Here is a 27,740-nt window from a genome sequence, read left to right on the forward strand (position 1 = left end):
CATTCAAAAAACTCTTTTCTTGCTAATGACATTTTAAACAACTTAATTATGTAAATTTTATTTTTGCTGAAGGTATGCAAACTCTTCCTACTAAAATATTTACAAGTTTTCTTCATGATATGCCATTTTCTATTGGTTAGCATGCTCATCTTACCCATAAAATTCTTTCTTACATGAAAAATATATAGTCATTAACCTGTTTTGTTACTTCCCCTTAGAATGACCTCTCTGCCCTTCTTTGCTTGGCTAAATCCTCTGCCCCTTTCAATCTAGCTAAAATCTCACCTTGCAGTCTTACCTAATTTGGGCAGAATATCATGCAGATGATGGTGATTCCACTACTAAGTGTGTTCTACTCTCTTAGTGGGGTCAATACAAGCAAATATTTCCTGGATGTCAAAGATTTGTCCACCTATGAGAATGACCTTAATTTATTGTTGACTTAATGGAAATTATCGGCACTGGAATGAATGTTATTTGTTTGCTTTTACAACAACTCTGAGATGCATTGCATAGAACATTGGTTGCTTTGGCCTTTCTGGAAGACATTTACCTTCATCCAAGTAGTAGCACTCTGATGTACCTTGGGATTCCTTCCAGTGATGCCTCCAGGTGTGAACATATAACTGATCAGAATAAATGAGGTTCAATTCCTAAACTCTTGGTAGACCTGTTGGCCAAGAGAAGTCTTCATCACATTAGACTTGGGCTATGAGGTGATTACCCTTGAGTTCTAGGGGCCATCAAGATAGGAAAGTGTATTTGAAAATTAGGCCATTTCAGAAGAAAGAAGGCATATGGGAGAGATCACTTCCTGACAGTGTTGAGTACCCGAATCCAAGTGCACCAGAATCTAGAGACTCCTAGGTTTTTTAGTTATGTAGTCAATAAATTTCTCTTATTTCAGTATGTTTTTGCTTATACAAGTTTGGGTTGTTTTGATATTTGCAATTGAAAGAGCTCTGAATAAATATTTTAGTTCCAGAATCTATAGATGAGGAAATTAAGCTGAGAGAGAGTTAGAAAACTGGAGAGCTAGTAACAAATAAAACTGGAATTGTTAGTCAGGTGTATCTGCCTCCAGGGACCATTCTGTCTCTGCTCTACCATATTGCATTACAGTTTTCTAGTATGTTTCGGGTCCTTTGCTGGTATGTTTTGGTTCCTCCAAATTTTTTTTAAAATTTTTTGGTGGATAAAGGCTATAACTTCAGTTGTATCATTTTCTACTATTATTTTGGAGGAAGATAATATGAGGGACACAAAAGCTTTTGTGTTCTGAATACTTAACAATAGAAGCTCCATCAATACCCATTGGGTTTTCCAGTGTTTGACATTCATCCTGTGTGGTCTTACTCTGGGTTCAAGAACCTTGCTTGAAGTCAAAGCCATTCTTGTTCATAGAGTGATCTCCTAGTCTGTGTTACTCTGCTATCTGTTGTCCACAATCCCCATCTCCATCAATTTGCGTTATTTTCAGAAACACAGACAAGCTGAGTCGGACCATCACAAGGACACTTAAAGTGGAAATACTGGGGAAATTATGACTGTTCCTAGGCTGGATAACAGACAGCGTTGAAAGAAACATTTAAATTTCATTTCTAGAATTGTCATTGCATGTCACCTTGGCCTCGGACAAAATCATTTTTCTAGATTTCTCCAAAGGGAAGAGAATAGGGGCAGGAGAGGGCTAACCAAACAACCCCAGGTAAATACGTTTATTCTTTGCAGTGTTGAACTGCGTTCCCATTTTCCTGAAATTGCTGTGAACTCATGGGTCAGATCTCAGAAAGAGCCTTTTGATATTTCAAAAATAGTTCTTTTCATTTATAGCTAGAAGAACGAAAACAAAAACGAAGCAAATAGAAAACAGATCTGGTGCACACACAGAGCTGCAGGCAGGTGGGCCATTTGGATTGGTCAGTGTCGTTTACTGAGACCTAATTAGCTAGGCTGCCTTGGTGGCATTTTCAGAAAGGAGACTGGAATCCTCCGCTTGTAAATGTCCCCATTAGCTCAGTGTGTGTGTTTTCATTGGCCTTTGGGGAAGACTCGAGGTCTATTATGGTTTTGTTGATGGCTAACAGTGTTCTTGGCGCCGAGCGAGATAGAGAAGAAGGTACCGGATCCACCCAAAGGCGCTTGCAACCTAAGTTAGTAAAACAAATAACTCACTATTAGTCTTGACCTTGCTGGAAATTGGGCTTAAATATCAGTGGTGCTAAATTCCAGAATATTTCTATTTATGCCCCTCCGGGATGGGCAGGAATGACATTGTGGAGCAACTGTATTGCCTGGTATGTTTCCTTTCTTCCATTTTTAGCATGTCCATCTTTCTTCCATACTCCAGGGCTTTTTCCATGGCTGAGTCAACCACATATGTGGTCTCTCGGCATCCATTCTTTGGATTTAATATTCACCCTCACTTTAGTTCATTGTAGTCAAATTTCATTTATCTCCTTCTACTGTGGGTGGTAGGAAAAAAGCATTGGCCTAGACAAACCCTACAAATTATTTTATGTGGGAACAACTTTTTTTCTTATATATACTTGTGTGGACATCCATGGCACTTCAAATAAAATAGCGAATTGAGTGTGAAGACCCAGTTTAGACAGCGACTGACAATTGGCCAACATCCTCTGCCAGTGTAGTTGTTTTTCACATTGGTAGGGAAGGAAAATATTGCACCTCAGACTCCCTGACATTCATACCTTTGGGAAGGATGAGTGAAACAGGAGAGGTAGTGGAGGGAAGTGGAGAATGACTGGTGGGGCAGAGCCTGGAAAAGGGAGGCCAGAAATTCACAATTGGAAAGCTAATTTTTGTGGCAGTCTCAGGTTATTGCCAAGTAGAAGTCTTTATGAGAAAGAATGAATAGAGCTGTTTAAGAGTTAAGCAAAGTGTTGATCTTGCTTCTAGCCCATACATAACTCCTGCTTATAAGCAATCAGAAGTGTGCTAGGTTTGGAACATAAAGCTAGTTGACATCTGCTGGTGAGAACTAGTCTACATCAATGAGATGAATGGACTGTGACCACATGCAATAGGATGGGTGAATCCTATAACCATATGTTGAGCAGAAGAAGCCAGACACAAGAGACCAAAGACTGATTAATTCTATTTAAGGAAGGTTCAAGAACAGGGAAATTAGTCTATGATGTTAGAACTCTGCCTAGTGTGACTGTTGGAGAAGTGGTGACTGAAGGAAGGGATACTCTGGGATGTTTGAAACATTTCATTTCTTGGTCAGGGTGATGGTTGTATGAGTGTGCTCCCTTTGTGAAAATGTACCAAGCTGTATACTTGTAATGTGTGTATTTTCTCTGTATATTTTTCATACTTTAAAAAGATTGCTTAAAATTGTTTCTGTCTATTAGAGAGATGTTTGCATGCACATGTGCTGCTTGGAGCCATTGAAAGCTTCTGCTAAACAATTGAATTGGCTTGTTTTTCAAATTAGTAGCTGACTGACATTTGATTTCTGGGAAATATTTGTTAAGTAAATAATTTCCGGTTTAAAAAATGGAGCCAGTATGTCTTGGACAGTAGCCTGATGGATACTTAAGGATTATGGGTCGGTATGCACCCTTATCACAGCTAGAGGCAGTTAAGCCAAGAACCGAGTGCTCTTGGTGCCCTGTCCCTGAGTTCAGGAGGAGAGCAGGGAGGCTAGATTGTGGCAGCTTCATGGCAGATGCAAACTGGTTTTACTCCATTTTTCCTCAGATCCTGAGATGTGTGGCGGCCACTGTAACCAGAGCTGGTCCCCCTCCTTCACTCAGCCCACTTCTGTCTGCCCATTCCTTTCCCCAGCGGAATATTGTGTTCTCTCTCTCTCGCTCTCAGGAGGGGAGCTGGCATTTGAAAGACTGTGAAGACTGTGGTTGACCAGGTATATAAGAGACCAGAGAGAGGAGAAATAAGAGAGAGGAAGGAAAGAAAAGGGAAAAGGAGAGTAAGTCAAGAGAGGTGTGTCGAGGTAATCTGGAGGTCTTTCTTTAAAGACCAACTAATAGTGACAAAATAGTAAGATCTTCACACTATCCTATTTTTTTAAATGTTCAATATATACTTACCATATGCTAGGAGCTGCCTCCATGCTATATGCCCTGTACAACTCCACTTAATTTTAACCTTATAGACGATAAAGTTGAGGTATCAGGAGGATTTTGAGCACAGTATGTCAGACTCCAGTCTACATCCTCTTACTAAGCTAAACCCTCTTATTCAGAGCCCACTAAGTCAGAATAATAATGCAGTGTTCTTAAGTGCCTACAGCATCTCAAGGACCTTTATTTCATCTTTTATTTTTTAAAATCTTACTGTGGTAAGAACACATAACTTGAGATCTACCCTCTCAACAAATGTTTAAGTGTGGAATACACTATTGTTGACTGTAAGGACAATGTTGTACAGCAGGTTTCTAGAACTTAATCCTCTTGCTTAACCGAAGCTTTGTGCCCAGTGATTAGTAATTCCCCATTTCTCTCTTCCACCGGCCGCTGGTAACCGCCTTTCTGCTCTTTGAGTCTATGAATTTGACTATTTTAGATACCTCATATAAATGGAATGATGCAGTATTTATCTTTCTGTAACTGGCTTACGTCATTTACCCTAATGTCCTCAAGGTTCATCCATGGATCACATATTGAAGAATTTCATTTTTAAAGGCTGAATAATATTCCACTGTGTGTAAATACTACTTGTTCCTTAGCCATTCATCTGTCAGTGGACATTTAGGTTGCTTCTGTATATTAGCCTTTGTGAACAGTGCTGTGAATATTGTGTTATTATCCCTTTCAAATCTTGATTTCAGTTCTTTGGAATAAACACCCAGAAGTGAGGTTGCTGGATCATATGGTAGATCCTATTTTTAATTTTTTGAAGAACCCTCATACTGTTTTCCATAATGGCTGCACCATTTTGTGTTCCTACAACAGTGTACAAGGGTTACAGTTTCTTCTCCTCCCCACCAACATATCTCATCTGAAATAATTTGTTTTTGTTCCTTCTGATTGATATGTGCAGATGGCTAACTGTGGTTCCCTGTGCCCATTTGTATCTGCTACTTGTTACTGGCTGTGACCTTATCATTTGGGGCTGTAACCAGTGTTGGCCTGGAGTTGGGCAGAACTACGTGGAACCACTCCAGGCCTCATGGACCCTCTGGCCACTCCGGTCTGGACTCATTCCTCCTCACCATCCCTCCTCCCCACCAGGGCTTATCTGGAACTTTACCAGCTCCTCAGGGTAAAGATAGGTCACTGGGCAGATGACCATGTGCCTTTAACTGCTGACCCTGATTTGTGTGTACTGGCTTTGGGGGAGGATTCTTGTGGCTTCTTTTTACTCTGGGTTTATATTTAAGTAAAGATTAGATTAGCTACACTCTTCTTGCCCACACATGAAAGGTTGGGTGTGCACTGCTGGATATTACCCCACAGAACCAATGGGCTATAGAATGTAGAAGTCTTTTGGGCCAAGTGTCAGGGATTAACTTGAGAATTCACATTTGAATGACTAAAATGACTAAGGAAATTTGTAAAGGTCAGTTTCAGGATTATCACAAGTATTTGAGTATCAGTGAGCTGTAAGTATTATGCCAGGTAATTTGGAGGATGTAGAAGTGTGATATCAAAGGCTGGAATGAGGAAACAGCTGAGATCAGGCTGTCAAAAAATACACTGAAAAACAAACCGAGCTGAATGAAGGTAATCAGGAAAAGGGGCTACTGATGGACACATGCTGAAATGGGAGACATGGTCACTTCACCGTGTAGGTAAGATGATCTTTCCAAGGTCTGTGTGAGTGATCACTTCTATATCTCTACAAATCTGATGCAGGGATAACTGATGTTTTGTGCATTGGCCAAATAAGTTAGGACATGCTACTTTAAGAAAATGTGTACATATTTCTCTACAGTAGGATCTTTCTGAGCTTTTTGTAAAATTATAATTTCAAAGCTCCGAGACAGATGAAGTTTCTGGTTTCCCACATGTTTTGCACCTTGAAAACATTTTCATAAGCGATATCTTCTGGAACTAGTTTTTAGAAAGTTTGGAGACAATGTTTTCCAAGTCATCTGCCTGTCATTGCATGTTCTTCTTTCTTTTAAGTTTGAAGAAGAAAATCTTGGCAGCATAATGTGGTGGAAAAGTGAGCAGAGAGCAGCCCGAGATCTGGGCTCATCACTCAAGGCTGTTTTGGTTTCACCTACTGGGAAGATGAATCCACCCCAACTGTCCTCAAAAAAGTGAGCCTACTGGAGGCTCATTGACCCAGAGACTGCCCCAGCCAAAGGATTTCAGGTTTCCTAAACTTGGGAACAAATCCAGCTGTAAACCCTTTAGGTGCATCCCCAGCATGCATTTTTCTTCTCCTTTCTCAAAATCCTCAGCTCTGACTCTTCTCAGACCTGATAATACTTGACTTAAATGTAGTTGCTCTTATCTCTTGGGGAAAAAATTATTCAGTACAAGCAATTAGGGTTCGAGAACTCCATCGGTCTCTTAGGAATTTACCTAACTGTCCCAGAACTACAAACTCCCCTCCCAAACAAAAACCCTAAAACCTGTTAACAGATCTTAGATTCTATCATATCAAAGGTCCCAGGAAATGATTGAGTTTAACACATGAGGGTTTCTGAATAAGCGCTGGGGAAAATGCACGGTGTCTGTAAACCTCAAGCAATTTAACTGTGGCTGCCAAGGCATCCACAGAGAGAGTTTTTCAATTGGTATATTTATACTTTCTTTACTTAGTATTGATTCTAAATAAGGATAAAACCCATCCTTGATGGGAAGCCTATGAGTAAGAACAGATGAATTAAAGTTTGTTTTATCTTCCCACTTTCCTTTTGCTGTAGCCAAAAAAAGCCTTCCTTTTAGAGGCAAACGAGGTGTCTCCTAGAGGCGGCAGACGCTGCCTTCAGAACAACTAAAGGATGATGGGGTAGGACAGTCCAGGGCAGCAGAGGGGCTGGGTTCCAGTGCAGGCCCAGGACTTCCGAAACCTTCCGTCTGTAAAACTGGGAGAAGCAGACCATCTGGAGGGTTCGCAGTTCTCTGAACTTCCTCCTCTGTATGCCGTTTATTGATGCCCAAGCCTGTCATTTTCTAAACCCTGTATTCCTCTTAAAACACCTGCTTTGGGGCCACCGATAAAGCAAGTGCGCTCTCTCTCTCACTTAGGTCTTGCAACAGATTGATTTCACCTTATATATTTGCTCACCAATTATTTGTAGCATTGAAAATTATCTCTGGGTAATTTGCCTTTTGGCAGAAAATGAGTAGAGAGAGTGAATGCCCAAGGTATGGTTGTTTAGATATGGGCCACTCATAGTTGTGTGTGTGTGTGTGTGTGTGTGTGTGTGAGATGTACAAACATCATTAAGTCAGACCTGCTTCAGATAGGAATTGTGATGATTCTCCACAACTAAGGTAGGGTTCAGGTTCGTCCTTGCTTCTGGTATCCAACAAGTTCTTGAGCGCGCAGCGAGATTGTGTCCATGCTTTGAAGAACAGTCTTTTCCAACACAGTTCTGCCCCTACCTAGACATAATTTGTGCCTGCTTGTGACCTGTTTTCTAAGTCCGGGCACACAGCTACTCTCTCCTGCGAGGTGACACTGCTGGGGCTTTGCTGATGTGTTCTCACCTCCTGGAGTCCCCTTCCTCTTCCTCCTCTTGCCCCTCCTGATCTTAGATGGTTCATTTTAAATACCCTGAGTGAAGTCAGCCCACATTCTCCACCACCTGAATGCACTGTTTCCCTTCCCAGAGTCCCAGAGTTCAGCAGTTCCACATAGCTTACCCATACCTCCAGCAGGGTACTTACCTCATTCTGCCTGACATTGTCCTAAGATGTTAAAAGAGGGATAGTCAGAGAGTCAAAAAAGAATAGGCTTTTGGAAATGCAGAGGTGGTTTCAGCTCTGGAAAACTCCAGTTGAAAAATGTCAGGTAAGTGTTTGAGTCTGTTTGACTCTTACTTTTCTTCTCTCTAAAATGAACACGATAATCACCTTGCTGTTTTTGTGAGCATAAAATGAGCTAATATAAGTAAAGAGCCTAACACCGTGCTGACTGTGTGGTGGGTAAGAAATGTAAGCTGTTATTATCAATAAAAATAATAGAAGAACTTCATCTTTTTGTCACCTTTTTAGTGTTCTCAGTGTCTGGAAAACTGTCTGTTTCCAAGGCGTTTGTTGAATAAAGAAAGAGCTCCTTTGACATATTTAAGTTCCTGTTATCCCCGTAGAGCTGCTACAACATTTCATTTAATCCTGCTAAATTAATAAAGAATAGAATTGTTTGATAAAGGAAGCAGAGGTGTGATGATATGATGATATAGTTGTTCTAGACTATTTAATTTGTTCACCAAAGCAGCAGCTCTATGGAACAACACTTGGGATTTATTTATTAAATCGTGTCTGTCTCGAGAATTTTCTGTGCATTGGGCTCTGTACTTGGTAGACCGCAGTGTTCAGCAGTAGCAATGGATAATTATTGATCATCAGTAATTATGCCTGGGCCTGGGCTTTAGGTTTTAGATGGATGAGTTAATGGAAGCAGGACCGACAATAATTTTATGAGGCAGACAATAATACTGTCTTAACAATAATAAAAATGGAGCCCAAAAAGATGGAATAACTAGTCTGCATTTATAGAGGTACGTGTGGCAGGCATTGTACTCAAACCCCGACACCCTGACTCACCAAATCCACTGTTCCTACTGTGCCATGTGAGATTTTGTCCTCAGGCAGCTTCCACCCTAATCGAATAAAGCCCGTCAATGCAGTGGAATACATTCTCCAATCCATGAAACTCTTAGGTGATTTGGAGCACATAAGGGATGAGGTCGGAAAAGCAACGGGTTTGCTAGGCACGCCTTTTTTCCCCAGTTACTTCCTCACTTAGACTTGAAAGTTTTCTTGGTGGGTTTTTCCCTCACTTTCTCATAGAACTACTATGATTCATTTAGCTGGAGGTTTCAACTGTGAGGGAAAGTACCAGCCTTTGGTCATGTTTACCCATTGGCTGTGAATAGGAGTTACATGTGGTCATTCAAAGAAATCAAACATTTGATTGTATTCAGAACAGTGCTGCTAACTGACCTTTAAACCAGAGGCCCCTTCTGCTATCTCTGGTTCCTCTGAAACATTCTGTAAACAGTGCAGCAGCTAGTCCCACAATACTTTGTGCACGAACTTTGATTCTTTCAAGTGTAGCTTGGGAAAAACCAAAGAGAGAAGATAGAATTAGTACGGCAGCAGCAGTCTGGCCAGGCTTACTCAGATCCTACGTGTACAGCAGCATTTCCCAGAGCCACATAAAGAAACCGTTAGGGTTCCAAGGAGCAAGGATGATCAAATAGAGCTGTCTTTCTCTCACCTGTCTGAGACAGAACCTGACATTGCCCCCATCATAGTGACCCACGTTAAGTTCTTTGTAGATGAGTTTTCCTTGAATTAAGGTTTTTGATTTTCTATGACATTGATTTGTTTGTACCTAATCTTAGGGGATGCTTACCTGATTAATGAGTGCATTCACACATGATTGCCACCTGGGCAGACAGAGGGAGAGAGGAGTTAGTTCTAATACAGAGAGTTGAAGGGAAGAAGGCCAAAGCCTGGATGGAGACAAGCAAAGACATGCAGGGAGGCGTTGACAACCAAGGGAGAAGTATCTTTACAGTTGGGAAAAAAAAGGGAGTTGGGAAATAATGAGGCAAATTCCCTTTTGTCTTGGGCTGGTTCAGTTGTCTTGTTTACAAATATGACTACCATTCATTCATTCTTCCTTTAGCCTCAACCCTCCTCCACACGCAGGACAAGGCAACCGGCAAAGGAAACACAAAGAGGGAGGGAACTTGGTTCCTCCATCAAGTTTACAACCTAGCAATGGACACGTGTGTGCACAGCTAGGACTGCAGAAGGTCTGGTTTTAGAAAGTCAGTGTACACACAGTGGCAAAGAGCCCTGGGGCTGATGTCCTTTTTATCTGCATCTCCATAAAGTGAGATAGAAAATGGAGACGCAGGCATGCTTGGGACTCTGGGTGGAACTTTTCCAGTTCATCTCTCGGTTGGCGGAATTGCCTTCAGTACTGCGGTCTTGCCTACAGCCTGGGGAAACCTGCAGACAGTCCCTTGGCCATGTAGGAATTCGTGTGACCTGCTTTGCTGGCTAAATCTGGCCAAGGCAGAAGTGTGCAGTAGATAATGAGAATCTAGCAATTAGAGCTAACTTTTTAAATACCCTTTATGTGCCAGACACCATACTAATCTCTTTAAAGATCTTAGCAACCCTGTAAGTGCTTTTATTATTCCCATTTTACAGATAAAGAAACTGGTGCTGCGGGAGGTTAAATAATAAGCTCAAGGACTTAGAAGTTACGTGGCGTAGCTGGGGTTCCCTTCCGCAGTCCGGCTTTTAGTCCGAAGCCTTAATCATGATGTTCCTGTACTTCATAACAGAGGTAAGTGGACTCCCCATTGGCAACTAGTTCTAAGAGCATACCATGCCAGGGATCTGGAAAGATCAGTGGGAGTGCTGTTTGAAAGTGAAGTGTGTACCATCCTGGGATAGACGTGGTCCTTTGGTTTGGAGGGGAAACAAAATGAGACAGACCTCAGCCTAAGTAGTGGTTGGGATCAGGTGTGTGGTTAGAAGGACTGGAAATGGTGTCTTCCCAGTGATTCAGAACCTGAGTTTCTCATCCTCCTGATGAACCCGTTTTGAAGAAAGGGTGTGGTGATGTTCCCTGAGCCTAAAATTTCTTGCTCTCTGCTCAGCCGCACCAGTGTCGTTCATCATTTTAGTCTTCAACTGCAATATTGGTATCAATTGAATAGGAAAACAGCAGTCATTTTTTGCTCAATGGAAGAGTTTAAACAAATATTTTTGTTTTGTTTCTGTGGGAAACTATAAGGAAACGGAACTGGCCTTCCAAATGCAGGCTGTGCTATATAATTAGGTAGATAAACAAGGCTGTAGAAGTTAGAACTGCAGGAACCTGTAACAAGAAGCAGAGAAAAAGGATATTCTCGTTATCTATTAGTGAGGGCATAATTCTGACCATGGCAAAGGGAACAGTGTTTCCTTGATGATGGCTTTCCCTCTAGCTTTAGTAAACATGTGACTTTGTGTACTTCCCTAAAAGAGTGCATTTTTAGTGGAAGCGCATCATTATTCATTGTAACTTTTGACATCAGCACTAGAAGGCACTGATGCAGAACTGCTCACTTATTTAAGTTTTCTTAAGTAGTGCCTTGATTTCAGATGGAAAGGAGGCACAAGTTAGGGTACAAAACAGAAGCCAGGCTCTAGTGTTTTGTACACAAGGTCTGGGTCTTTCATTGAACTGAGGGGAAGTTTGAAAAAATGTCCTCCCTTTCCACGTTGCATCTCCTCCAGCTGTGGCAGTGAGCTGAGCTGTAGAGTGTTCGCTGTAGCTGGGTTTCTCCTGGGTATTTTTGCCCTATTGAGCCCTCTAGTCACCCTGTCAATCATTTTGTGTGTTTCAGTGGGTTTTATGTAGGTGGCATGTGCTTCACAGGTAACAATGATGCGATAACACCCTTGTACAAATATCTTTAAGCACTAGTGAGTAGGCCTACCAGAGGCTAAGTGCCTTAGAATGTGATGAGCCACGGAATTACACTACAGAAAGGCTCTGTCTGTTCGCTGTCTTACATGGAGTGCGTGAGAGTGTCCATTTTCCTGCACTTTTGCCATCATCAGATACTATTTTTTAATTTTCATACCTCTGATGAGTGAAAAAATGTCGTCTTGGTGTTGTTTTAATTATTTCCAGTTCCTCAGTAACCACAAGATTGAATATCTTTTAATATTTATTGGTAATTTGCTTTCTTCTTTTTTTGAGCTATCTGTTCAAGTCCTTTGTGCATTTTCCTCATGGTTTCAATGTGTTATTCCTAGACTTGTCAGAGTTATTAATATTAGGAGTATTGATTTTTTGGTGAATATTTTCCCCCACTGCTCCTTATTTTTTGAAGATCTTTATGATGTCTTTCAAAGTATCTAAGTTGAAAGATTTAGAAAAATCTACTAATGTTTGTATATATGGCCTTTGAGTTTTGTGTGTTACTTAAAAGGACTTTCATATATATTTTTCTAGTGCTTTATGCTCATAACTCAAGCCATAATTTATTAATAGTCTTATTAGCATTTGTTTCCTTCTAATACTTTTTGAAGCTTCTTTTATGCATTTAAGTCTTTCATTTGTGTATATAATGAAATATATAGCTCATTTTTTTCCAAATAGATATCTAATTTTTCCAACTGTATTTTAAGTAGCACATAATTTTACCTCTAATTTGAAGTGTTACCTTTATCACATAATAAATTCTTTTTTTTTTCAATTGAAGTACAGTCATTTTATAATGTTGTGTCAATTTCTGGCGTACAGCATAATGTGTCACTCATACATATACATACATAAATTCCTTTTCATATTCTTTTTCATTATAGGTCACTACAAGATATTGAATATAATTCCCTGTGCTATGCAATATAAATTTGTTATTTGATACAGACTCACAGACATAGAAAATAAATTCTTATCTATGTTCATTTCCAGGCTTTTATATTCTGTTCTAATTTTCTTGTCTATTCCTGACAGTTGCCACAAGATTTTAATTACTGTAACTTTATATTTTGATTCGGTGCATTGAGCTTTGTTTTTTTTGATGTAGAATTTTTTTGGCAATTCTTGGAAGGTACTCTTTTTGTGAACTGTAGAAACAGCTAGTAAATACCCTTTTGAAAAATCTCAGCGGAGGTTTGATTGAAACCACAGAGTACATGTAGTCCCACTGGAGAAAAAAGGGTCATCTTTCCAAGCAAGGGAGTCTCCTTGCACAGGATGCCTGCCAGCACATTATCGCAGACTAGTGCCTCTAAAATGTTTAAGCTCCTCAACACACTCCGAAAGTTTTAACACTGAAGACAAATGTTTCTCTTCTCTCCCTTAATGCATGTTAAGTAGAAACCCTGCCTCATTTCATCTGCAAAATGAAACTAAGATCCTAGGATGCCTGCCTGGGTGGGTTCTGGGCATATCGTTTGGGAAGCTTTGCCATCTGGCTTTAGAGGTGATTCACAGTGGGATACCTATGCCATGTCAAAGTGTGGGAAAAATTATGGAGACCCGGGGCTGGGTCATTTTGATTAGATTCATCACATTTTCAATGAAGACCAATTTTATTGGGTTGTGTAGCTTTTATCTAAGGCTGTGCCCACGTGGTTCTGAGACTGCCACCCAATTCAGTTAATTCTCACCCAGGAAGATTATCAGTAAAATTCAACAGAGCAGCTTACAAATACGTTATTTGACATCATATATACCAAATTACTAGATAAATTAATAAGCTTTTAACTTTTACTTTTCTTTCTTTCCTTCTGGCCAACAAGGCTTCATTTTATTTCTGGAAGATTGGAGAAAATAGATCCATTCTCCAAAGTGTAGTTTTTCTTTATTGTAGCATTGTGAATTTTACAAATTACAAGCGAATCTGAATGTTCAAACAGCTTGGTAACTACATTTTTGTATGTCCATATAGTAATGTTATCATACAGCGTTTTGAAACAATGAGAGTTTGTTTGTAATATATAATGGCATGAAAGGTTGAAGATATGTTATTGAACAGAACTGAGTCAATGTATAGAACAGCATATATAATATGATCCATTTTTATTTAAAATAATTTGCTTATGAAATGCACACAGATATACCTAAAGAAATATGAAAAATAAGCACTGAATCTTGGAGTTGGGAAGTATAAAATTATAATTCTACCTTATACATATTTATATCCTTTTAAAATTTTACAATGAGCATATCTAAGTTCTATAATGAAAAACAATAAAAACTTTAATTTGGAGAAATGCAATTTTTAGATTATTTATGAATGGTCCTACTTCCTACAGTAATCTTTTCTCATAATCATAGGTTGTTGAGAGTTGACTATGCCCCAGAAATTATGCTTTCTTCTATTACAACACTATCTGTAGTGTTCAAGAGTATTAGCATTGTTATAATTTTGTGAAAGGTTGTAAGTGGCAGCTACAGAACTGGATGTGGAGCATTGCTTCATTTCATCCTCAACAGAACATTCTTCTGGGCCAGGTATTATCCCAATTTTACACATAATCAAAACTGATTTTTAGAGAGTTTAAGTCACTTGCTAAAGTCTTTTAGCTAATTAATTAGCATAGTAGGGAATCAACCTTTACTTTCTGATTCTAATTATGCCTTCTCCCAATGTTCTACAAAACAATTTCCACATGGAAATTAGTAAACATGAACTAGAGAGACTTTTCAGAATTCAGGGCCACAATATTCTCATATTTCTTTTGTAGATTAATTTACTAGGGCTGCCAAACCATCAGAATGGATAAGATGCTTAGTTGACACCATGGAAAACCACTGTTTTCTTAGGTCTGTAGCCTTCAGGTCTGTCTTCTTGGTGAAAAAAGCTAAAGCCACGCATCGTCATCTTTCTTCAGGGAGTGTGTTAGTTGGCTAGGACCATAGTCACAAAGTACCACAAACTGGGCACCTTAAATAGTAGAAATGTAGGATTTGTCTCACGTTCTGGAGGCAAGAAGTCCAAGATGAAGGTCTCAGCAGGGTTGCTTCCTTCTGATAATGGTGACGGACATTCAGCTTCATGCCTCTCTCCTAGCTTTTGGTGGTTTGCTGACATTCTTTGGGATTCCTTGGCTTGTATAAGCAATACCCCTATCTCAGCCCTCATCTTCACTTGCCTCACTCCCTGTGTGCCTGTCTGTGTCCCGATCTCCTCTTTTTATAAGGAGACCAGCTACATTGCTTTAGGGCCCCACCCTACCCCAGCATGGCCTCACCTTAACTAATTACATCTGCAATGACACGATTTCCAAGTAATGTCACATTCTGAAATATGGGGATTAGGACTTCAACATACATATTTCAGGGGACACAATTAAGCCTATGGCAGAGAGTAACTTCCTTCTCCCCGGGGCCGAGGAACATGCTGCAGGACTGTCTTCAGAAGTCCCTCTACATCCGACTGTGGATGACAGCACCACAGTTCTGTGCCAGAGTCCTTCAGTGTTCTTCTCTGTTCTTCGCTGTTTAGACACTTTGGAGAAGACTTGATTTGAGCTTCTTGTTCAGATGGCAGTCTTCTCTTAGGCAACCTGATGCTGGCTTTACATGATTGCTTGAGAAGTGCTGTCCGTTTTAGATTAGTTTGCCAGGCTGTGGAGGTGAAAATAACTTCATTTTTCAGAACCATCCCATTCATACTTTAGAAGAAACGGAGACCTCTGTATGCAAAGTGTTGTACTTACATAATAAGTAAATATACTTATTTCTAAGGCAGGAGCCTCATCTTAAAAACTTACAATGTCAAACATATGTATATATTTATATATATATATATTTTTTTTTTTTTCCTGTGTTGCAACCTCCTAGAGTAACATAGAAAAGAACTAGAAGCTTTGAGTTAGAATTAGCACTAGTCAGTAATTTCTTGTGCCTAAACCAAACCCCCATGAGATTGGGATCAGGTTTTGTTCTCAGATGTAGCTCTGGGGATGTTAAAAAAAAAGTCCATGGTGGCAGACACTGCTAGTTTCCTGCATGTTTCTTTCTTACTGCTTCCAACTAATACAACCTGGTTTTTATTACAGAAGCAACACTCTCTGTTTTCCTCCATAGAATTCCTTGGAGCCAAGCCTTTCCTGGCCATATGACCCAGTTTTGGCTAATAAAGTGTAAGCAGAATCTACTGGACAGAACTTTTGGAGGAGCTACAGTTTTGTTTTGTTTTGTTTTGTCTCAAACTGTGGCGCTGTCATTCTCACGGTTGTGAGATGGCTGCTCTACCTCATCTGAGTTGTAGGTAGAAAGATGAAGGAAACATAAAGGCAACATAATATAATATGCTATATTATATATGTTTTATATATATTATATATACTTATATAATATTTTTTATATATACATATATATACATATATATATATATATATATATATATTCACAGTTAAGTTGTTATTTGAAAAACAAAGTCAAGAGTATCAACAGAACCACTGAATGGGAACTTTATAGTATGACACGGATTCCTTATATGATTCTGATTCAAATCCCAGGTTAAGAACCACCACATGTCACACCACGCTAGCCATGAGGGATGGGGCTACATACATGTACACAGATATGCACACACATATGCCAGTATAACACACAAACTGCTATGTCAGGGTTCTTTTAAATTCCTTTGCTTTCTTATCTGTTCAACTTGTAGCCTCATGTCCTTCAAATAGAATATTATAGAACATGGTCTAGGCATCATCGAATGTGGCCCATCAAAGCTTTATTTCTACTTTCCCACCATTCAGCTTCTTGATCCACTGATCATGAGAAGGTACTTTGCTTCATCAGAATTTGCCCTGAAATTAAAAATATATATATGCAGACAATGCCCAAAGGGTAAGGTTTTATTACTGTCAGGAGCTCTGTAAATTATGGGGCATTCAGAGAAAGTGCAATAACCTTGTGAGATTGACTATTAGACTACATTTTATTCATCACTGAATTCCAAATACTGCCTGACATGAGCTTGATGATCAGTAACTCTTTTGAAATGGACGATTTCTGTTTGTCATAAGGGGAAACTTCCGACACTCTCTTAACTAACCTCCCTCCATCCTCCTCCATCTCCCCAAATTAAGTGACTTGTGCAGGGTTTCTTGCCTTGTTAATTGGAAAGTTGAAGCCAGAACCAAGGTCTTGTGTCTCCAGAACTAGTGCCATCCTTTCATCTTCATTCCAATCATCAATATTTTATTTAATGGCAAAAAAGTGCTGCGGGCTTATGGCCATCCCTGGTGACAAACCAGATCTTAAGTTTGGAAGATGCTGGGAGTAAACGTTCAAGAATGGGATTATATTTTAGTAGTTTGTGGTTTAGAATTTAGTATTTTTATGTTGACTTCTTTATATTAACTGAATTTCCATGACTCTGTCCCCTTGGATTGCAGTTGTAATTATGTAGCAGTTAACATCTTCTCTGGGCCCAGCATATCCCATAATTAGCTGTGTTCTCTCCACAGCATATGACTCAACCCTATGTGGTTCTTCTGTATCAAAGGCAGGGTGACCAGATTTTTTTTAACCACAATACTTGAGCATGTAGTGGCAGATGGTTGGACAACCCAAGTGCATCGGGTCCTTTTGAAGAACAACCTCACCAAAAACAAGCAAACAAACAAACAAAACCAAACCCTGAGATTTATTTTTTAAAAAAGGAAAGAACCTTCCTGGAGATGTTTTCAAACACTCCATCATTTAAAAGGAAAAGCATGTCTCTTTCTCTCTATTTCTTTTTTTTTTTTTTTTGGAAGAACTAAAATAGAAATAAATGAGTTAGAACTTTGAGGTCAGCCTTGATCAGGAAGGAGAGTACTTCCTGGTCTCTAATCAGAAGTCTGCAGAGGTTTACTCGGTTGAGCTAGGGCATTGGGTGTAATGTAGTATGTAGTGGGAAGGGCACAGGACTAGGGTTCAAGAGACCCAATTTATTCTTTTTTCTGCCACTAATTAGATATCTGAAGCTTTCCAAGCTTTGGTGACTCCATCCTTCTACCTGAGATCACTTATGTAAAACCACTGTTGTACGTGGAAGATCTTATATTATTAGACCGGTTGAAAAACAGAGTGTCTCAATCTCCCTTCTGCGCATAGACATTAATCTGTATCTCCTTGTGAAGGACCCTAGAGAAGGAAGACTCAGGAGCTGCCCTGGTCAACTTATTACAGGCTTAGTGAAACTTACCATCAGGGAATTCTTATTATATTAGTAATAACATATCAGAACGTAGAATGTTTTATTCACCAGAATTCCATAAGGAGAAATAACTGTATTTGTTGGGAAAAGCACTTAGGATGGAAGGCTGGACCCAATAGGAATAAATATGAGCTTTCCTCCGCTGTAGTACTTCTAGGAATGGATTTTCTTACCACTCCTCAGAGAGGCGGGTATAGGAAAAGGGAAGAGGAGAATGGGGCTAGTATGATGATAGGAGTCCTATGTGATTTACAAGGTAGCACTGTTTCCAAACCCTCAAATACTGAATTTTCTCCAAAGTGCATAAATGCTGGTATATGTGTATGCAGATGGGAAGAGGTAGTTGGAGGGAGAAGTTGTGAAGGTGCTATATTTTTCACTCACATTAATTCTGAATAATGTCAAGCTTGGGTATAGGAAGGAAGCGAAAGAAGATAAGAGAAAACCAGACTTGAGGACTGGCAGGAATATTATGAGAGCTCTAGATTTCTAGTCTATGGAATGAGGCTTCAGATCGAAGTCAACAGATCTTCAAAAAGCATTTATAATTTAAACACACTAGTTAACACATAGGGTTTGTGCACTTTCCACATTCTAGGTCTTCTGCTAAATGCTTTATGTGCATTTCATATTTAATACATACATGCATGCAAAGATTAGTCCTTTTTCTCTTTACATGAACCCTGTGAGGTGTGTATTATTACCTCAATTTCACACTTGGAGAAACTAAGACTCAGAAGTTACATAGATTGTCCAAGGACACATCGGTGTGAAGTACAATTTAGATTCCAAATATGCTTGACCATTCATTTATTAATTATTCCTTACTATAAAAATGTATAAAGCAGCTTATTTACTAGACATCAAAGGGCATACAAAGATAATTCTAAAGTGAAACTTGCCACAGTGTATTTATTTTTATCCTCTAACAGGAGCTATAGAATGAGGTCAGGGCCATGCTATCAAGACAAAATAAGGCATGGGCCATGTGAGAGGTTTAAATGCTGGCAATTCCAGAGCAGTCAAAGACCTAATGCCCCCTCTCCTTGGTGCAGTCTGAGTCCTTTTCTCTGGTGGTGCTGAAGGATGGCTAACGTATTCTAGATGTGACCCTAAGTCAGACATTCTCTTGTCCAGCGTCATCGGCCGTGACAAGGATTCCAGCCCTTCATTAGTTTCAGTACTTCTAGCGGTCTCTATTGAAGATCCTTGCAATCCTGGGTGGCAGTCGCCTCAGAAAGCCTACTGTATTTCACCCTGTACGTCCCCATCCAACAGTTTTCCTCTCTTGCATCCCCTGCCCTGGGTTCTTTTCCTGTCTCTGCCACATTCTTCCTCCTTATCTCTTGCATGGCATCTCTTCCTTCTCCTCCAGAAACCACCTCCACACACTCCCTTCCCAATCCTGCCCTGAAGAGATCTCAAAGAACTATTTCCCGAGCAAAGTTGATCTCTTTAAGAGAGAGAGAGGTTCCTTGTTTTGGATGTTTTGTTTTATTGCTAATAAAACAAACTTTTCTTCATGTAGGAATTTCTTTTATGAATTTCTAGACCCACTTGAGCCTTCCTTTCCTCATTTGTCCCCTGCTTTCTGAGGCTTCTCTTGAGATTTCCATTCCCTAGCCCTCTGCCTTGATCTCAACCATCTTGATGTTCTGTTGCTCATTAGCTCAGGATTTCCCTAAACCTTGGTGTATGGATAGTATGGTAAACCCAAGTCAGCCGCATAGTTCATGTGCAACTTTCATAAAAAATTTAGAGGGAAAAGCTGGAGGTGGCCTGTGGGCAGTCTTTTATTTGATTTTTTCTATTTCATCAATTCTAAAGCGAAGTTCACTTTCCAGAGTAAAAGGGGACCCTTTCTTAATATATTGTTGTGATGTTATGAAAACAATTTTGTATGTTGGAGCTGGTACTGGCCCAGCAGTCAGAGAGGCTGTATAAATCTCAACTCCACCACTTCATAGTTCTCTGGCAAAATTATACTCAACCACTCTGAGTCTAGTCTCCTCATCTATAGATTGGGATGATAAAACTATAGATACTTCATAAAGTTATTGTAATTAAGTAAGATAAGTATGTATTTAGAATACAGTAAGTGCTCAATAAATGGAGGCAGTTGGTTAGACTGGGAATCTCAAGCATGTTTACTAAGGAAAGCAACTTGCAAAAAACATAAAAATTCTCAAATTCCCACATTCCCATTGACCTTTTCACACCAGTATTAGAAGGTAGTGCATGGGTTGGTTATCCTTTGTTTAATCCAGTTAAAATTCCATAAATATGTAATAGGAGTGTTTATAATTGAATTACAAACTTAGAGAAGCCTAGGGTTGGCCTTCATAGCTGAAAAAAAAATCCCACCCCTCAGTCTAGATTTCGTATCTCTGCAGTTCATTTCCTGAGAGGCCTTCCAGCTATGTGATTTCCCATAGCTTTAGGCTTTGTTGTTATTAGTTAAGGATCCTGTTGGGCTTATCATCAGTTCTGGCAGCTGCTGGCACAGGTGACTGTACATGGTGAGAGGTGGGTTCACTGTGTAGGTGGGGGCTTTCCGATTCCAGGGGAGAAGATTCTTTGTAACATCAAAGTAGCTGTGTATCTTATCTGGGCTATAATATCTCTGTGAGGAAGTAAGTAGGAGTTTACAAAGAGAGTGTGCTCACAGGCTGAAGAGTAATGACTGAATTTAATAAAAAAACCTTCCCTGTACAGGAAAGCTCCACATTCATCTTTGTGTTTTCATGAGAAGCTACAAGGTAAAGCCCTTTGAACCAATTTTCTAACTTTTACTGACTTGAGACACCTGGTGTCTTACATGAAAATGGTAAGAGCAAATGATCAAAGAATAACAAGTGACTGCCATCATTTGTTGAGCACTTATTATGTTCCTCCTAATTATGTAAAGTAGATATTTTAAATTTCCATTTTACAAATAAGAGTTGTGAGGTTCAGTGATTAAATGATCTGCCCAAGGTGCTTCAGGAACTAAGTTACTTCCAAGAATCCATCAGTTCAGCAATTTCCTTCCATCCAAAAATATGCACTAAGAATTGTTCAGTGATATCATTTGCCTTTATTTTGTCCCTTTTGTTTCAAAAGACTTTTTCCAGAGACGTATTTAGAAATGCTTAAACATGGAAGAATCCAGTTTTAAAGGCATGAAGATTTCTTAACATTTTCTATACAACAGGGTGGCTGGTCAAGATAGCATCTAAAATCCCTTTCTATGAAAAAAAAAAATTTTTTTTTGATTTTGTGAAACCCAATTCCTCTTAAAAGCACAAGGACAATGCTGATGAAAGATGTATATTCAATCCCAGTTCAGCAGATTCGAGAGGAGATAACATCATCCAGACAAAATGCAACCTTTCTAGAATTGAGCTTTTCTCAGGGTGTGAATTCTTGTCTCTGTATATGAGCGCCTCAAAGCACTCATCACAGTTTTAGCAAAGACTGTGCCCTCCGATGAAATTTCATTGGATGAACAGGACCGAAACATCTCAGACATCTCAGAAAGTCTTGTTTCCATGTCTCTTTATGATTAAAGCATTTTATCACAAAATAAATACATGAACAAACATGAAACAGAACATGAATAAACTCCTCTCCAAACATACAACATTGGCCAGTTAGTTAAAGAAAGTGAGATTATGATTATTTGGCATTTACTGTATTAAAAAATGGAAACTCTCGTTATTGACTGATGACCATTTAGCAAGATTTTCTATAGGTTAATTCCTTTCCCATGATGGTTATTCCCATTTTATTGGCAAAGAAATGGAGGCTGATATGTCACAGAGTGACTTAAAACACCGCAAGTGGAGTGGATGGGCAAGATTTAAATCCTTCTACTTAACCAACTAGATTGACTCGACTTCATTCCTTCTGCTGCACTGTGCTCTCTCCTAGTACTGGAACTCAGTCCTGAAGTACAGGATAACTTCATTGTATGGAAATTGCTTCTGGGTAAAGAAAATCCCCTAGAGGGTTCTGGAGCAGCAGCAACAGTCCACACGGGAGCTTTTTAGAAATTCAGAATCTTGGAACCCACTCCCTCCCTACTACATCAGAGCCTACTTTTAACATCATCTCCCAAGGACTTGCATGTAGATTCCTGTTTTAGAAGCAATGCCCCACCCACAAGCATCAAGTAAGGTGTTTCTTAAGAGGATGAAACAAGATTGTGCATTTTCAAATAAACCTCTTTCCATCCTTGGTAGTGAAAAATATTTGGACTGTTTTGATTTCTGTCAGGAATATGACAGAAGATAAAAAATGTACGCTTTAGAATCATCCACTAATTTATTCTAGTAGATTGCTTTTATGTTATCAGTGCTGAGGAAATTAAGCCTCGCCGGGACAGTTTCTCACTGGAGGCGCCGACATTCAGTCTTTCCTGTAGAAGGGGAAGCAGATGGGCCTGGGCGTAGATATTATGCATTCTGATAGCGCAACAGCAATCTTTCATGAGCTGCCCTGGAGCAAAGTGAGAAGAGTTCTGTGTTAATTTTTTAATGTCTTTTTAATTATAAGTGTCAAGCCGTAGTCCCTGAGTTTCACTGAGAGAACTGGATTTCTTCTCTGTTATCTTTGAAATGAAAGCCAATTCAAGGAGCCATTTATTATTATTTTTTTATTCATTTTTTTTTCCTGGTTGCCTTGTTCCTAGTTTTCCAATTGTGGTGCATTTCAAGATGAAAACTAGTCATCATGTGTTCACTTTGTTAACTTTGCATTTAAAGTCATCTTGGAATAGAAAACAGATACCCACCTCTATCAGTCAGCTGTGGCCACAGGAATGCAGCGTGATAGCACAAAACATTCATGGCATTTAACAATAAGTATTTATTTCTCACATCATGTCTGCAGAGATGGAGGCTTGGCTCATCTAGAAGGAACTTGGTTAGGGTGGCTGCCTGGCTCTGATCCACGGGTCTCTCATCTTCCTCCTGGGACTGGCAGGCTGGGCATGCTCTTCTCTTGGAGATGGCAGAGGACAAGAGAGCAAGCAGAACCCTACAAAGTTTCTCTTGCCTAGCATCAAGGCTGAACACTATTGTCACTAATGCTTTGTTCTGTTGACCAAAGCAAGCCACAGGGCCAAACACAAAGTCAGAGGGCAGGGAGATTTATTCTGCTTCATTTATGGGAAGAACTACACAATCACACAGTAATGGGTGTGGATGGAGGAAGGGGTGAAGGACCGCGACTGTTGCTCCAGTTTTACCATCTGCCACACTGCTTGTCTTGTTTTCCTGAAATTTCTGAAATTCAGAGATTCCTAGCCTCAGATTGCTGATATATTGTGTTCTGATCTATGTAATGTGATGCATGATGCATGGTTTCTTTCACAAATGCTGAAAGGGAATACACTCAACACTGAGCTCGAGTTAGTCCCAGCCTTTTTTATGCTCCTAGTTAATGTGATGCTATAGAAAACCATGTCATGCTAATTACAAAATCATTTCAGTTGCCCAATATTATGGATTTTTCCTTGCCTGATAATATAGCCTTTCAGAGGTAGTCAGATCACATTGGGGAGAATTGCTGAATGTAAATAGTGGTGATTAATTCAAACACTAGTCATGAATCTATAGAGAAATAAGTTCAAGATAGGGAATTCAAGGATTTCTTGTATGTATTAACAGTATTAATATTCCTACTTTTCAATAACTCTTTCAGATCATAAAACAATCTTCTTTAATTTTCTGCTTGAACTACCATATGGGGAAAATGTTTTCTATAGTTTAGGGGAAAGATTAGTTTAAAAGTAGAGCAGGACAACTGTCTTAGGTGCTATGATTTGAAGGTCTCTTATCTTAATATCAACCTCCCTGCCCCCAGTGTTTAAAATTTCACCCTTTGAAAGTTTCTCTTTGGGCTGAGATTTTATTGATTTTTAAGACATTTACCATCAATCAGTTTTTTCTCTCAAATTCAAGTGGAAAATGAAAAAGAAAATCAGTGATCAAAACATCAACATCCAAGGAGGCCATTTCTTTACATTGTTCTTCGCTCTAGCTATCTTCGTCAGTAGCTAAGTCCCAGACTTGGCTATGGTCTTCCTTTTATAACCAAGAGTCTCATGAAAAATTATGGCCACACAAAAAAGCAGTTTTTCGTCAGGATGAATTCTGTTCCTTTCCTAGAATCATACCTCATGCGATAACTGTGAAGATTAAGTGAATTAACACATGCAAACCGCTTAGGAGAGTGTTAGACACAAAGCATATGATTATTAGTAATATTTTGCCATAGTATCTGCATCACTTTATTGTATTTATTTTTGATGTTATCTGTCTTGTCTTCTTGCATGGAAGATTTTTGAGATACCCAGAAAAATCCATGGCAAATCATGTGTGCTGCATATTTATTAATGGAATGAATTTGTTGGGCATTCACTCTATGTTAGAACCATGCAAAGCATTGAGTATGCAAAAATAACAATTATCTAATACGTTGAACGAGGGCTTGGTCTATGATAAAAGACACACTTCTAGACAAAATCATAAAATCTAATATAAAGATGGGTAGAATAGAGGACTGTAGAGTAGTATGGGCGACCAGAAGTAAGAGAGACACTCAGATGACCCCACAGCTTTGTCCTGGATGGGGGAGTGTTGTCTAGGTGATTAGAAAATGAGTTGGAGCAGTGTTTGTCAAATTTAGCATGAATCACAGTCACCCGGAAGGGTTGTTGAAACACAGAGTACTGGGCCCTGTGCCCAGACTTTCTCATTTAATTGGTCTGGGGTGAGCCTGAGAATTTGCATTTCTGACAAGTTCCCGGATGATGCTGTTGCTGCTGTTCTAGGGAACACATTTGGAGAACCACGAAGAAGGAGGTGGAAATGCCCCTATCACATGAGGTGTTTCGTGTTTATTTTCGTGTATTCATCTCCTTCAGTGTGATAGGTTTACTAGTCAGGGTAGCCTAGGCTATGCTGTTAGTAACAAATTAACCATGAAGTCTCAGGGTTTCTCCCTGTCCCCCGCATGCACAAATGGTTTGTTGTCATGTATGCATGTGTCCTGTGCAGGTAGATGGGGCTCTACTCTACACAGTCACTCAGGACCTCAGTGGATGCTGTGGACCACACCCACCCACAGGGCTTAGATGCGCCATCCCCGCAGCTGCTGGGACTTCGTGCCAGCTGAAGAGAGCTGTCATGTCCCAGGGCACGTGCACCCCCATGCAGTGATAGGCCATGTGGTCCACTTGTGGGGAATGAGACAACTCTGAAGAGTCATTTCAGCTCTAGAATTTGATTGGACTGAACTTATTTAAACCTGGGGGCCCCAGTTGTAGGCTAGATTCCCCAAGAAACAGACTCTGACATTTTTGGTTCAGGAAGTTTATGGAACAGTGCTCGCAGTGTCCATATGCAGAGGGAGTGAAGAAGTTAGGATGGGGCAGAGGATATGATTGGTTTAGTATCTGGAGCTAAGGTGGGTGCCTCCAGGTGGCAGGCCTGCTTAGCTCAGAAGCGGTGGCATGGCCTCAGCAGGGGAGGCTCGTCACCATCATGGGGGAAGAACAGCATCAGTGGATGGGAATGGTGGGCTCTGCTTTGGCTGGCCGCATCTTTGGAGAGCCACACTGACATTCTTCATGGACTTCTCTGTTCTCTTCACTGATAAAAATTAACTAGAGCATGGATATCATCTGGGGGAAGGTTTTTTTTTTTTTTTGGAGTATGCAACCCAGACTCTGCTCCATAAATCAATCTGTGTCTCAGAATCACCAGATTTAAGGATTGTGCTTGAATTGAACAACATGTTGTTCCGATGACCACCGAGCAACAGAATTCCACGAAGACCACCCCTGACTGAGATGGTGAAGGGGTCTGCAAAACACTTCAAATGAAGATAAATAGCCTCTAGAAGAGAGGCTTGAGGGAACCTGGCCGTCATCTCTAATGTGGAGGCTGTCCTGTGAGAGAGGGTATTGGCTCACCCTGGCCCACTTCAAGAACAATCCTAAACAAGATGTATAGTCCCCAGGAGGTGAGGGTTAGTGTGTGTCACAGTCATCACTGTATCCCCAGGTTCTGGTGTAGTACCCGGCACAGAGTAGTTGCTCAAGAAATATTTAGTTAAATAAAAGAAACTGGATGAATGTTACCTGGGTTCATAGTTTAACTCGACAGCAGAAAGTCTGTGAAGCACACTAGGATTATCTCTAAAACTGGGATAGGCTGCCCTGCAAGCTAAGTCAAGACTTCATCTTTGAAAGGACCCAGACCTGGGTGGGATGACTTTCCCTCAGCAAGGGCTACTGTAAGATGAAATTCCTGCTCTGGAAAGGAAATTGGATTTCTAAGGTTTCTTACAATTTTAAGATTCTTAGTATTTTAAGGATAGATGGTAACTGTTCCTTGTGGAAAGAGCCGTCAGAAGGCATGGTAGCTACTGTACACAGGAGGTTTTGAATTTTTTGCTTTTACTGAATTCTCTCAAGATTCCACAAACACTTTGAAGGAAAAGGTATTTTCTCTGCGACATCCAAATTAAAATATTAATTATTAATATACCAATTATTTTCCTGCAGTCAGAGATGGTTTCTTTGTGAAGACCATGGGATCCCCAGAACCTCTGGACTTGTAGTTAGAGAGGGTTGTAGATCCAAGGATGCTTTTTGTTCTCATGCACCCTGTATCCTAAGCTTATATTAAGGAGTTAAATCCTTTATACTGTAATTCAGGATAATGGAGTAGGAGCAAAAATTATAGTGCAAGCTCTTTAGGGTAGGAGAGTATGATTTCTAAATTCAGGAACTATAGTTACCTTTGAGGATTTTAAGAAAGCTCGTATAAATTATGTGGGAAAAATGCGTACTTGTATGAAATTTTGCATACAGGACCTCTTAAAACCCATTCATGAATTAAGAACCTATGGAATAAAGATGAAGATTTTTAGAGGCCTTAGGCCTCCTGGGTATTTCTCTTTGAGCACAGAAAGCTACTCTCATTCCTGATGCCCTGTAAGGAAATAATTTGTAGAGATATAACTTATTACATTTATGAAGTCCAAGGCGATCAAGGGTCCGACAAGATGGGTAGAGAGCTGGTGTTTCAGTTATGCTGATGGATATATTAAAATAAGTCAGGCTTCAGCTTATAATCACAATGCTTCATCGTAAATGATACTGACTGGCACTTGGCCTTTGGAATACTTGTCTGCTTGAGTTGTATTTCACAGTTCTCCTGGTTGTGACACTTTGAATAAGTGGTTGAACATCATACCTACTTGACTGGGTTAATGGGCAATGATGGACCTGCTCATTGGAAGCTATGTCAAGACAAAGTGAATGTATGTCTGTAATTACTACCAGTGTGGTGAACCCATAGGAATTTCTGGATGCAGGTACTTGTTGATAGAGACAAAGCAAAATGTGACCTAGGAAGCTATATGATAAAGTGAAAAGGCCATGGCTTTGGGGACAGAAAGATCTGGGTTTGAATTCAGCTTCACCAGTTGTTAACTATATGATTTCAGGTTGGTTCTTTAGTTACCCTGAGTCTCAGCTCCTTCGTCCTTAGAATGGGGCTGAGAGTACCTGTTTCAAAGTCCTGCTGTGATAGTGTCTGTAAAGCATGTAGCTTCAGGTTTGGTACAAAGAAAATGCTGCACCTTAGTTCTCGCCCTCCTTAAAAGTCAGACATATTCTAGGTAAGTGCTGTCCAGTAATAGATTAGTTTCTTTGACTTAAAGAGCATCGGGAGGATCATATTGGACAGCCTCTGTAAAGGGAGCATCCTATCGGGAACACTGAGAGTATGAAATGCCAGGAGGAGGAAGCAACAGTATTAAAGGAACTTGGGGTCAGCCCTAGGGGACCTCCCTAGTGACTTTTTTCTCCAGCGCCAGACCTGAGTTC

The 27,740-nt window shown here is 39.9% G+C and overlaps 1 protein-coding gene across 9 annotated transcripts in view; it reads left to right on the forward strand.

Annotated features, from left to right (window-relative positions):
- The window catches only part of COLEC10 (collectin subfamily member 10), a 401,773-nt gene that overhangs the window by 119,196 nt on the left and 254,837 nt on the right, over positions 1-27,740 (forward strand). For 6 of the 9 annotated variants that reach the window (XM_045508463.2, XM_045508465.2, XM_010972584.3 and 3 more), the window contains exon 4: positions 10,338-10,476. The exons of the other annotated variants lie outside the window; for them this stretch is intronic. The gene's annotated coding sequence lies outside the window, so the exon portion shown is untranslated. The remainder of the gene's footprint in view (positions 1-10,337; positions 10,477-27,740) is intronic. 9 annotated transcript variants of the gene reach the window in all.

Source organism: Camelus bactrianus, chromosome 25 (genome assembly GCF_048773025.1).
Source record: "Camelus bactrianus isolate YW-2024 breed Bactrian camel chromosome 25, ASM4877302v1, whole genome shotgun sequence".
Classification (NCBI taxonomy): domain Eukaryota; kingdom Metazoa; phylum Chordata; class Mammalia; order Artiodactyla; family Camelidae; genus Camelus; species Camelus bactrianus.